Source organism: Solanum stenotomum, chromosome 12 (genome assembly GCF_019186545.1).
Source record: "Solanum stenotomum isolate F172 chromosome 12, ASM1918654v1, whole genome shotgun sequence".
Classification (NCBI taxonomy): Eukaryota; Viridiplantae; Streptophyta; class Magnoliopsida; order Solanales; family Solanaceae; genus Solanum; species Solanum stenotomum.
Window position 1 is genome coordinate 11202469 of NC_064293.1, and position 10825 is coordinate 11213293.

Here is a 10825-nt window from a genome sequence, read left to right on the forward strand (position 1 = left end):
TAAAGCTTAGGCCCTATTGCTCAGATTTCCACTACCTTGCTTGTTCTTATGGCACTCCTTTATGAAGTGACCCTCTTGTCCACACTTAAAACAACCTGTCTGGCCATCACGACACTTACCTGGGTGGGTTCTACCACACCTAGCACATGCAGGAGCCTTACTACCCCTTGGTACCATACTGCCTTGAGGATAGGCAAGTCTAACCTTGAAACTATAGGAATTTCTATTTTACCCATCTTTGTTCTCAGGTGCAAGTGCACTAGCAGATGGTGGAGCAGGTCCCTTCTATTTCTGTGGGAGGGATGACTGATTATCATCATTCTTTTGCTGCCTGAACTCGTCCCCTACTATCTTAGCCCTCTTATCCTTAAACTCTTCTCTATCCTTCAGCTTATCCTCCTCAACTTGTTGTAAATGGATCATAAATCTTGCTAGGTCAATATCCCCTATCAGTATAGCTTCCTTGCCTTCCTTGCTTGACTGACGAGATAACCCAGCAACATATAAACTCATTCTACTCCTCATGTCCGCAACCATCTCCGGAGCATAGCGGGAAAGTTGTGTGAACTTCAGACTGTACTCATGAACACACATAGACTCCGGATTAAGGGTGAGAAACTCTTTTATCTTTGCCTCACGCAACTCACGAGGAAAGAAATGCCCCATGAGAGCACTCTCAAATACAACCCAACTCACTACTGGCGCATCTTCAGCCCTATTCTTTTTCCATTGGTCGAACCAGATTCTAGCAACACCCTTCAATTGGTATGCAACTAGTTCCACCCTCTCTGACTCAGCAACATGCATCACATCAAATACCCTTATAAGCTCCTCAATGAAGTTCTCTGGATTCTCACTAATACTTGAACATGTGAAGCTTGGTGGGTTCATCCTTAAGAGTTCACGGATCCTTGAAGTATCAACCACTTCGTGTCGATTATCTCTCTGCCCAACATGATAGGTCGCAACTTGACTTAACATCCGGATAGCTTCACGAAAATCAGCATATTTGATCTCTTCTTGGGTTTGCACTTAAAGGGCATTTGGTAACTCTTATTCCTCAACACTCTTCATAACTGGACGAACTCTGATTGCTCTTCGTAGAGGCAAAATCCTCTGAAAACACGCGCAAGCACGTTCGCGCTTAGAACCTAGAAAAGTGTAGAAGCAAGTAAGGTAAAACTAAAATAGAATAGAGTACTTTTTTCATTCCAACTGAACTGCCTCAACTACAACTTGCAGAGGAAATAGCCCAACCTAATAGTTTACAATACACAACTCATAAAGCTTAACAATCATAGTCCAACCATCACAGTTCAACGATCAACAAGTATCAAGTTAATAAATCATGAATATCAAGTATCTTGAAACTCCAAAAGACATTGAAAACCATTTGTTTATCAACTTCAGCCTTTCAAAAAAAATCCCTAATTTATAAATTTTCACTCAAAACTCAAAACCAAATTCAAAATCCAATCAAAAATCACTCGGGGTGAAATGGTAATTTTATGAAAATTCTAAAAATGACCTTACGGGTCATTACATTATTCACCACTAAAAACCATGTTCTTTCTCGAATATAAAGTAAAAGAAGTATCTAAAGCCTCGAAAAGCTAGGAATATCTGCAATGCATGTCATTCTCCATCTCCCTAGTCGCATTACCAATTGAACGGTGCTTCCACTGTACTTTCACTAAATCAATTTCCTTGGTCCAATCAAACCTGCATATCCAAGATAGTTATAGGCTCTTCCTCAAAAGACAAGTCTGAATCCAACACTACTGAATCAAGCGAAAACACGTGGAACTCATCCAACACGTACTTCTAAAACATAGAGACATGAAACACAAGATGCACAACTTTCAAACTATGTGGTAAGGTCAACTTAGAGGCTGCCTCTCTCACTCGACTTAAAATCTCAAGAAGGCCAACAAATTTAGGGCTAAGTTTTCCATTCTTCCCGGACCTCATCACACCCTTTATGGGTGATACTTGAAGTTAAACAAGATCATCATCCATGAACAATAAGGCCCAAACTCTATGGTTTTCATAACTCTTTTATTGACTCTAGGCTATTAGTAGTCTACCCTGAATCATACAAACTTGCTCCATAGCATCTCTGAACAAGTCGGTATCTAAAGAGTCCATCTTAATCAAATCAAACCAACAAATCAATGATCTACACCATTTGCCATGAAATGCCTCAAATGGGGCCATCTGAATACCAGAGTGATATCTATTGTTGTAGATAAACTCTACTAAGGGCAAGTGTTGATCCCATCGAGCACCAAAATCAATCACACAAGCTCAGAGCATATTCTCTAACACTTGAATCGTCCGCTCAAACTAACCATCTGTCTGAGAGTTCAAAGTTGTTCATGTATAATCGAGTACCCAAACCATATTGTAAAGCCCTCCAAAAGTGAGAAGTGAACAATGCGCATAGGTCAGAGACAATAGAAATAGGCACCCCATGAAGTCAAATTATATGATTGATAAATTCTCTATCGTATACTTCACTCGATCAGGGATGAAATAGGCGGACTTGGTCAGCCTATCAATGACAACCCAAAAAGAGTCGTGACCACCTACGATAGTGGGCAAACCAACAACAAAGTCCATGGTAATTTATTCCCACTTTCCAGTAGGAATATACATCCTTTGAGATACACCTCTAGGTTGTTAGTGCTCACACTTGACCTGTTGGCAAGTAAAGCATCTAGAAACAAAATATGCAATATCCTTTTTCATTCCACACCACTAGTAATGTTGACTCAAATTATGATATATCTTCGTCGCTCCTTGATGGATAGAATATTGAGAAAAGTGGGCCTCCGCTAGAACCAATCTAATAAATTCGCCCACCTTTGGCACACATATTTTGTCTCCGATCCTTAAGACACCGTCAAAATCAAATACAACCTCCTTAGCTTCCCATCTCAACACCTTGTCTCGAATGAGACACAACTTATCATCATTGAACTAGCGCTCACGGATCTACTCAACTAGGAAAGACTGGGCCTCTACAAAATAAATCAAACCACCACTTGCCTCAGAAAGTTGTAACTGAAAAAAACTGTTAACTAACCTCTGAACATCTCTAGCCAACGGTCTCTCGTCAATATTGATGGTGACAAGACTTCCCATACTAGAAGTCCTTCTACTCAAAGTATCAGCCACCATATTGGCCTTCCCCGGCTGATACACGATGGTGATAGCATAGTCCTTCAGTAACTCAAGTCATTCATACTGCCTTAAGTTCATACCAACCGAACCACCTCAACTACAACCTACATAGAAATCAGCCTAACCAAACAACTTACAATATGCAAATCACAAGGCTTAAAAATCATAGTTCGATAGTCACATGTCAAGCCCCGAGCCTACACCCTGGGCGTGGCCGGCACTCGAAGACCATTGTTGGCCCCAAGCGAACCCTTGGCCAGACTTTCTTAACTCAGTGGAAACCTAACTCAATAGAATAACTCCATGCCATGCCAAGACATAAAAACAACTTTATTAATAAAATCTGGCCCAAAAAGGCAATTCGAGTCTCAAAATAGAATATTTACATATATATATAGATGAGAGACTCAATACTAACTAACAGACTGTCTGTCTATGAAGCCTGTATAACACTGAGATGGATGTTGGGACAGACCCGCAACATCCTAATAAGACAAAACTGAAGAAAAACAAAGTAATCGAGTCCTATGGAATGCAAAGAGGCTTACCACTGACTCTGGAGTGCTCAGCTAGATCAACGGCGTGCTGAATACTGATCCTGGGTACCTGCGTTTACATTATAATAAGATGCAGGCCAACTGGCATCAGTACATTGAATGTACGAGTATGAGAGCTGGAAAGCTAAACAACAACTTAAGCTTGAAAGGAGTACAAAGGAACTCTTACCTTGGCTATGTTCAACTCATGAATAACCGAACTCAATATAAAGCAATAAGACAAATGCAATATATAAAGCTTGTAAAACAGTGTAAACTACTTAGTTCATTAAGGATAAAACGATAACAAACTCAACTTTCCTTATATAAAAGTAATATATCTTTTGTGGGAGATTCTTTAACCGACAACCACCACTATGAGACCTAGTGATGATACAATGTTTTACCTCACGTTGCCCAAGGACCATCCTATACCTTGCCATTATATAGGACCTTACTTTACTTAGTGGATCCACTAACTTAATCTTACGTGATCATCTAAAAAGAATGACCCATCAAGTCCTATGTTGGCTACATGGTTCTTATGGAGAGTTAAGTTAATATGAACTCGCTTCCCCAATTCGGTGCTTAATACTACTCCCAAAAATACTTTGGCTCATATGTGTTTTAAACACAAACTTCTTTCTTTTAGTTTGAGATAATTGCTCAAAACTAAGCCCAAAGGTTCTTGAAAACTCTTTCTAAAAGTAACATATCAAAACCATATTTTAATATGATCATTGATGACTCCGGAAAGTCATACTGCATAAACATTGATGGTAAATCTATAGACCATACTATTTAAACATTGATGGAATACTCAATTGTCATACTAATCATGTTTTAGAAACTCTTTCGCAAAACTCATCTTTTTCTTAAAAAGAGATGGTACTCAAACTGCTCAAAACTCTTTTGGAAATCTCAGTTTCCTCTTATCTTAAATGTGAAAACATTTATAAACTTCTTTGGGAATACTTAGTTCCCTAATGACTTTTGAGAAATGAACTTGACTCTTTACTCTTGGCTTAACTTGAAACTCTATGCTCTTTACTCAACTTGAAACTCTATATATAACTGGATACTTTATACTTAACTTGGAACTCTAGCCTTAAAATGAAGTTAAAACGTTCAATGAAGACTCTTGGAAAACCTTAAAGACTTACTTTGACTTACTTAACTTCTAAGCTTGACTCTAATTTCACTTGACTTCTAACTTCACTTGACTTTTAAATTCACTTGGCTTGATCCTAACTCGCCTTGAATTGGATTATGGATTCAAGGTATATGATCACATGTTTATGGATGAGTTCTTGACGTTTAGATGTACCTTAGAGTATTGGAAACAATTATAAAACATAGGTATATTACCAAGGAACATGTATGAAAATTGGAAATGAAAGGTAAAGGGAAGGATTGGCATCCTTGGCGCTCTAAGAGGCGTGGAGCGCCAGCCCTCAAACTTCAGAGGGGCCTGCTGGGCGTTTCTCCAGGCGCTCTGCCCCAAGGGGAAAGTTCAGCGTCCATTTTTGGGGTGCGTTGGCTGGCGCGACACCCCAGCCCTTTTCCCCCAAAAATCTGACTTTTTCCCCTTGTTTCTTTCCAACTCTAAACCCTCTCAACCTCAAAGGTTCCAACAGCAAACACTTAGAATCATAAAGACCCTTAATATACAATAGATTCAACTCAAAATCACAACCGGAAACATGTACTAAACCAACAAGAAACTTCAACAACACAACCACAAGAATTCAACATCCATAACAAATCTTTCTCGGAATTAAAAACGAGTTTGGCGTGTGGGGGAAAGAACCAACCCAACACTATGATCTCACATACCTAGTAGGGATCACCCCCACGATATCCACGACGATCTTGACGAAATCATTGCTTCTTCTTCTCTTTTTCCTCTTCTTTCTCTCTTCTCTCCAAAACCTTAACTCTCACTTTTAAAAAGGGAAAACTGATTTAAAATCAGTCTAAAACCTTAATATAACCAAAAGAAATGGTTAGGGAAATGACCAATATACTTTTAAAATTTCCGGACGGACTTCGCTGCCAACTGCCCAACTTTCAAAGGGGATAACTCACTCATACGAACTCGGAATCGATCAAACTTGGCGGCGTTGGAAATATCATTCCAAAAGCTTTCCAGATATAACTGGAAATTCACCTAACTCATTCTGATCTAGGAGTTATGACTATTCAAAATTGACCAAAAACTCACTTTTTTTCCATACTTAACTAAATTCCAGATTTTTAATTCTTTCCAAAAATGACTATTTCCAATTCTAAGCTTCTTCATAGATATTTCAAATTGCCGAATGTTACAATATCTCCCCCTTGGGAACATTCGTCCTCGAATGAGATTACTCTTACTAAGCTATAATGCCAAACCTCTTGACTATGCAATATGTAATCATCTCAATTATCCTTGAAACCAATCCCACAATCCAAGTTGATACATCACAACACCATCTCCCCCTTGTTCAAAAGCCATTATTGCTTATGAACATTTTTCCCGTAATTTCGGCAAGATAGGGTCTGGGTCTTTCTCACCTTCTACTTCTGACATAAATGATGACTCGGCCCCGCTCGTCACTTTTATTTCTCCTTCTGTGGAATCTATAAGTCTGACTCCCAGGCGTTCCAGTCTGTGCACATCTTTTGCTAATTCTCTCTTTCCTTTCCTTCTTCAATATGGGCGGTGCTACCCATAGACAACTTGCTTAAAGAATCAGTAACAACATTAACCTTACCAGGGTGATAAATAAAACTCATGTCATCATCCTTGAGTACCTTAACCACTCTCTCTCTGTTTTAGATTAAGCTCATTATAAGTGAACACACCCACATGAACATCATACAACAATGACGCCATATCTTCAAAACAAAAAATACAATAGCCAACTCTAGTTCATCACATTACACCCCGATTCGCCTAAACTCGACTATTGATCTCAAATCCATTTTATATTCAGATACCCAGTATGTACTCAAGAACCAAATATCATAACTGGGCGGTAGTCAACTTCTCTTTCCATTCCTGAAAACTTTCCTTACAAGTTTCGAACCGTTGAAACTTGCTATTTTCGAGTCAACCTGGTCAAATAAAACCCTTATCTACTAGATCCCTTTAACTGCTCTTTCAACTTTTTCAACTCTACTGGTGCCATTCTATATGGCAGAAAAGAGATAGGACAAGTATCTGGAATGATGTCTATGCCGAAATCTATTTCTCTCTCAGGAGGAATTCCGGGTAGGTCATCAGGAAAAACTTCTGGAAACTCTCTTACTATAGGAACTGACTGAAAATGAGGTATCTCAACATTAGAGTCATTAACTCGAACTAAGTGATAGATACAACCCTTCGAAACTAACTTTCTCGCCTTGAGATACGAAAATGAAACGACCCTTAGGCACTGCTGAACTACTACTCCACTCTATGACTGTCTCACTAGGTTGCTCAGGTATAACGTCAAAGTTCATAGCAACATAAGGAATTACAAAAAAAAATAAACTCTCTTTGGGGTCTAGCAAAGCAGAAACAACAAAGTCAAAGACTCGAATCAAACCAGTGACAACATCCGGTGAATCCTCTTGCTCTTGGCGACTGTTGATTGCGTAGAGGCGGTTTGCTCCTCCGCCAGTACTAGAAGTAGCTCCTCTAGGTACCATCCTGGGGGAGCAACTGATGAAGCTTAGGCCCTATTGCTCAGATTTCCACTACCTTGCCTGTTCTTAGGGCACTCTTTCATGAAGTGACCCTCTTGTCCACACTTAAAACAACCTGTCTGGCCATCACGATACTTACCTGGGTGGGTTCTACCACACCTAGCACATGCAGGAGCCTTACTACCCCTTGGTACCATACTGCCTTGAGGATAGGCAAGTCTAACCTTGAAACTATAGGAATTTCTATTGTACCCATCTTTGTTCTCAGGTGCAAGTGCACTAGCAGATGGTGGAGCAGGTCCCTTTTGTTTCTATGGAAGGGATGACTGATTAGCATCATTCTTTTGTTGCCTGAACTCGTCCCCTACTATCTTCTCCCTCTTATCCTTAAACTCTTCTCTATCCTTCAGCTTATCCTCCTCAACTTGTTGTAAATGGATCATAAATCTTGCTAGGTCAATATCCCCTATCAGCATAGTTGCATTGCCTTCCTTGCTTGACTGACGAGATAACCCAGCAACATATAAACTCATTCTACTCCTCATGTCCGCAACCATCTCCGGAGCATAGCGGGAAAGTTGTGTGAACTTCAGACTGTACTCATGAACACACATAGACTCCGGATTAAGGGTGAGAAACTCTTTTATCTTTGCCTCACGCAACTCACGAGGAAAGAAATGCCCCATGAGAGCACTCTCAAATACAACCCAACTCACTACTGGCGCATCTTCAGCCCTATTCTTTTTCCATTGGTCGAACCAGATTCTAGCAACACCCTTCAATTGGTATGCAACTAGTTCCACCCTCTCTGACTCAGCAACATGCATCACATCAAATACCCTTATAAGCTCCTCAATGAAGTTCTCTGGATTCTCACTAATACTTGAACATGTGAAGCTTGGTGGGTTCATCCTTAAGAGTTCACGGATCCTTGAAGTATCAACCACTTCGTGTCGATTATCTCTCTGCCCAACATGATAGGTCGCAACTTGACTTAACATCCGGATAGCTTCACGAAAATCAACATATTTGATCTCTTCGTGGGTTTGCACTTCTAGGGCATTTGGTAACTCTTGTTCCTCAACACTCTTCATATATGGACGAACTCTGATTGCTCTTCGTGGAGGCAAAATCCTCTGAAAACACGCGCAAGCACGTCCGCACTTAGAACCTAGAAAAGTGTAAAAGCAAGTAAGGTAAAACTAAAATAGAATAGGGTACTTCTTTCATTCCAACTGAACTGCCTCAACTACAACTTGCAGAGGAAATAGCCCAACATAATAGTTTACAAAACACAACTCATAAAGCTTAACAATCATAGTCCAACCATCACAGTTCAACGATCAACAAGTATCAAGTTAATAAATCATGAGTATCAAGTATCTCGAAACTCCAAAAGACATCGAAAACCATTTGTTTATCAACTTCAGCCTTTCAAAAAAAATCCCTAATTTATAACTTTTTACTCAAAACTCAAAACCAAATTCAAAATCCAACCAAAAATCACTCGGGGTAAAACGGTAATTTTATGAAAATTCTAAAAATGATCTTACGGGTCATTACATTATTCACCACTAAAAACCATATTCTTTCTTGAATATAAGGTAAAAGAAATATCTAAAGCCTCAAAAAGCTGGGAATATCTGCAATGCATGTCATTCTCCGTCTCCCTAGTCGCATTACCAACTGAACGGTGCTTCCACTATACTTTCACTAAATCAATTTCCTTGGTCCAATCAGACCTGCATATCCAAGATAGTTATAGGCTCTTCCTCAAAAGACAAAGTCTGAACCCAACACTACTGAATCAAGCGTAAGCACATGGAACTCATCCAACACGTACTTCTAAAACATAGAGACATGAAACACAAGATGCACAACTTACAAACTATGTGGTAAGGTCAACTTAGAGGCTGCCTCTCTCACTCGACTTAAAATCTCAAAAAGGCCAACAAATTTAGGGCTAAGTTTTCCCTTCTTCCCGGACCTCATCACACCCTTTATGGGTGACACTTGAAGCTAAACAAGATCACCCTCCATGAACACTAAGGCCTAAACTCTATGGTTTTCATAACTCTTTTATCGACTCTGGGCTATCAGTAGTCTACCCTGAATCATACAAACTTGCTCCATAGCATCTCTGAACAAGTCGGTATTTGAAGAGTCCATCTTAATCGAATCAAACCAACAAATCAGTGATCTACACCATTTGCCATGAAATGCCTCAAATGGGGCCATCTGAATACCAGAGTGATAGCTATTGTTGTAGATAAACTCTACTAAGGGCAAGTGTTGATCCCATCGAGTACCAAAATCAATCACGCAAGCTCAGAGCATATTCTCTAACACCTGAATCGTCTGCTCGAACTAACAATCTGTCTGAGAGTTAAAAGTTGTTCATATATAATCGAGTACCCAAACCATATTGTAAAGCCCTCCAAAAGTGAGAAGTGAACAATGCGCATAGGTCAGAGGCAATAGAAATAGGCACCCAATGAAGTCACACTATATGATTGAGAAATTCTCTATCGTATACATCACTCGATCAGGGATGAAATAGGCGGACTTGGTCAGCCTATCAATGACCACCCAAAATGAGTCGTGACCACCTACGATATTAGGCAAACCAACAACAGAGTCCATGGTAATTTATTCCCACTTTCCAGTAGGAATATACATCCTTTGAGATACACCTCTAGGTTGTTAGTGCTCACACTTGACCTGTTGGCAAGTAAAACATCTAGATACAAAATATGCAATATCCTTTTTCTTTCCACACCACTAGTAATGTTTACTCAGATCATGATATATCTTCGTCGCTCCTTGATGGATAAAATTTTGAGAAAAGTGGGCCTCCGCTAGAACCAATCTAATAAACTCGCCCACCTTTGGCACACATATTCTGTCTCCGATCCTTAAGACACCGTCAGAATCAAATACAACCTCCTTAGCTTACCCTATCAACACCTTGTCTCGAATGAGACACACCTTATCATCATTGAACTAGCGCTCACGGATCTACTCAACTAGGAAAGACCGGGCCTATACAAAAGTAATCAAACCACCACTTGCCTCAGAAAGTTGCAACTGAAAAAGACTGTTGGCTAACCTCTGAACATCTCTAGCCAACGGTCTCTCGTCAATATTGATGGTGACAAGACTCCCCATACTAGAAGTCCTTCTACTCAAAGTATCAGCCACCATATTGGCCTTCCCCGACTGATACACGATGGTGATATCATAATCCTTCAGTAACTCAAGTCATTCATACTGCCTTAAGTTCATACCAACTGAACCACCTCAACTACAACCTACATAGAAATCAGCCTAACCTAACAACTTACTATATGCAAATCACAAGGCTTAACAATCATAGTCTGATAGTTACATGTCACGCCCCGAGCCTACACCCTGGGCGTGGCCGGCACTCG

At 39.9% G+C, this 10825-nt stretch overlaps 1 pseudogene; it reads right to left on the bottom strand.

Moving 5' to 3' along the window:
• Window positions 1-285: 285 nt before the first annotated feature.
• Window positions 286-10598, bottom strand: LOC125847090 (uncharacterized; annotated as a pseudogene).
• Between the last annotated feature and the right edge of the window lie 227 nt (window positions 10599-10825).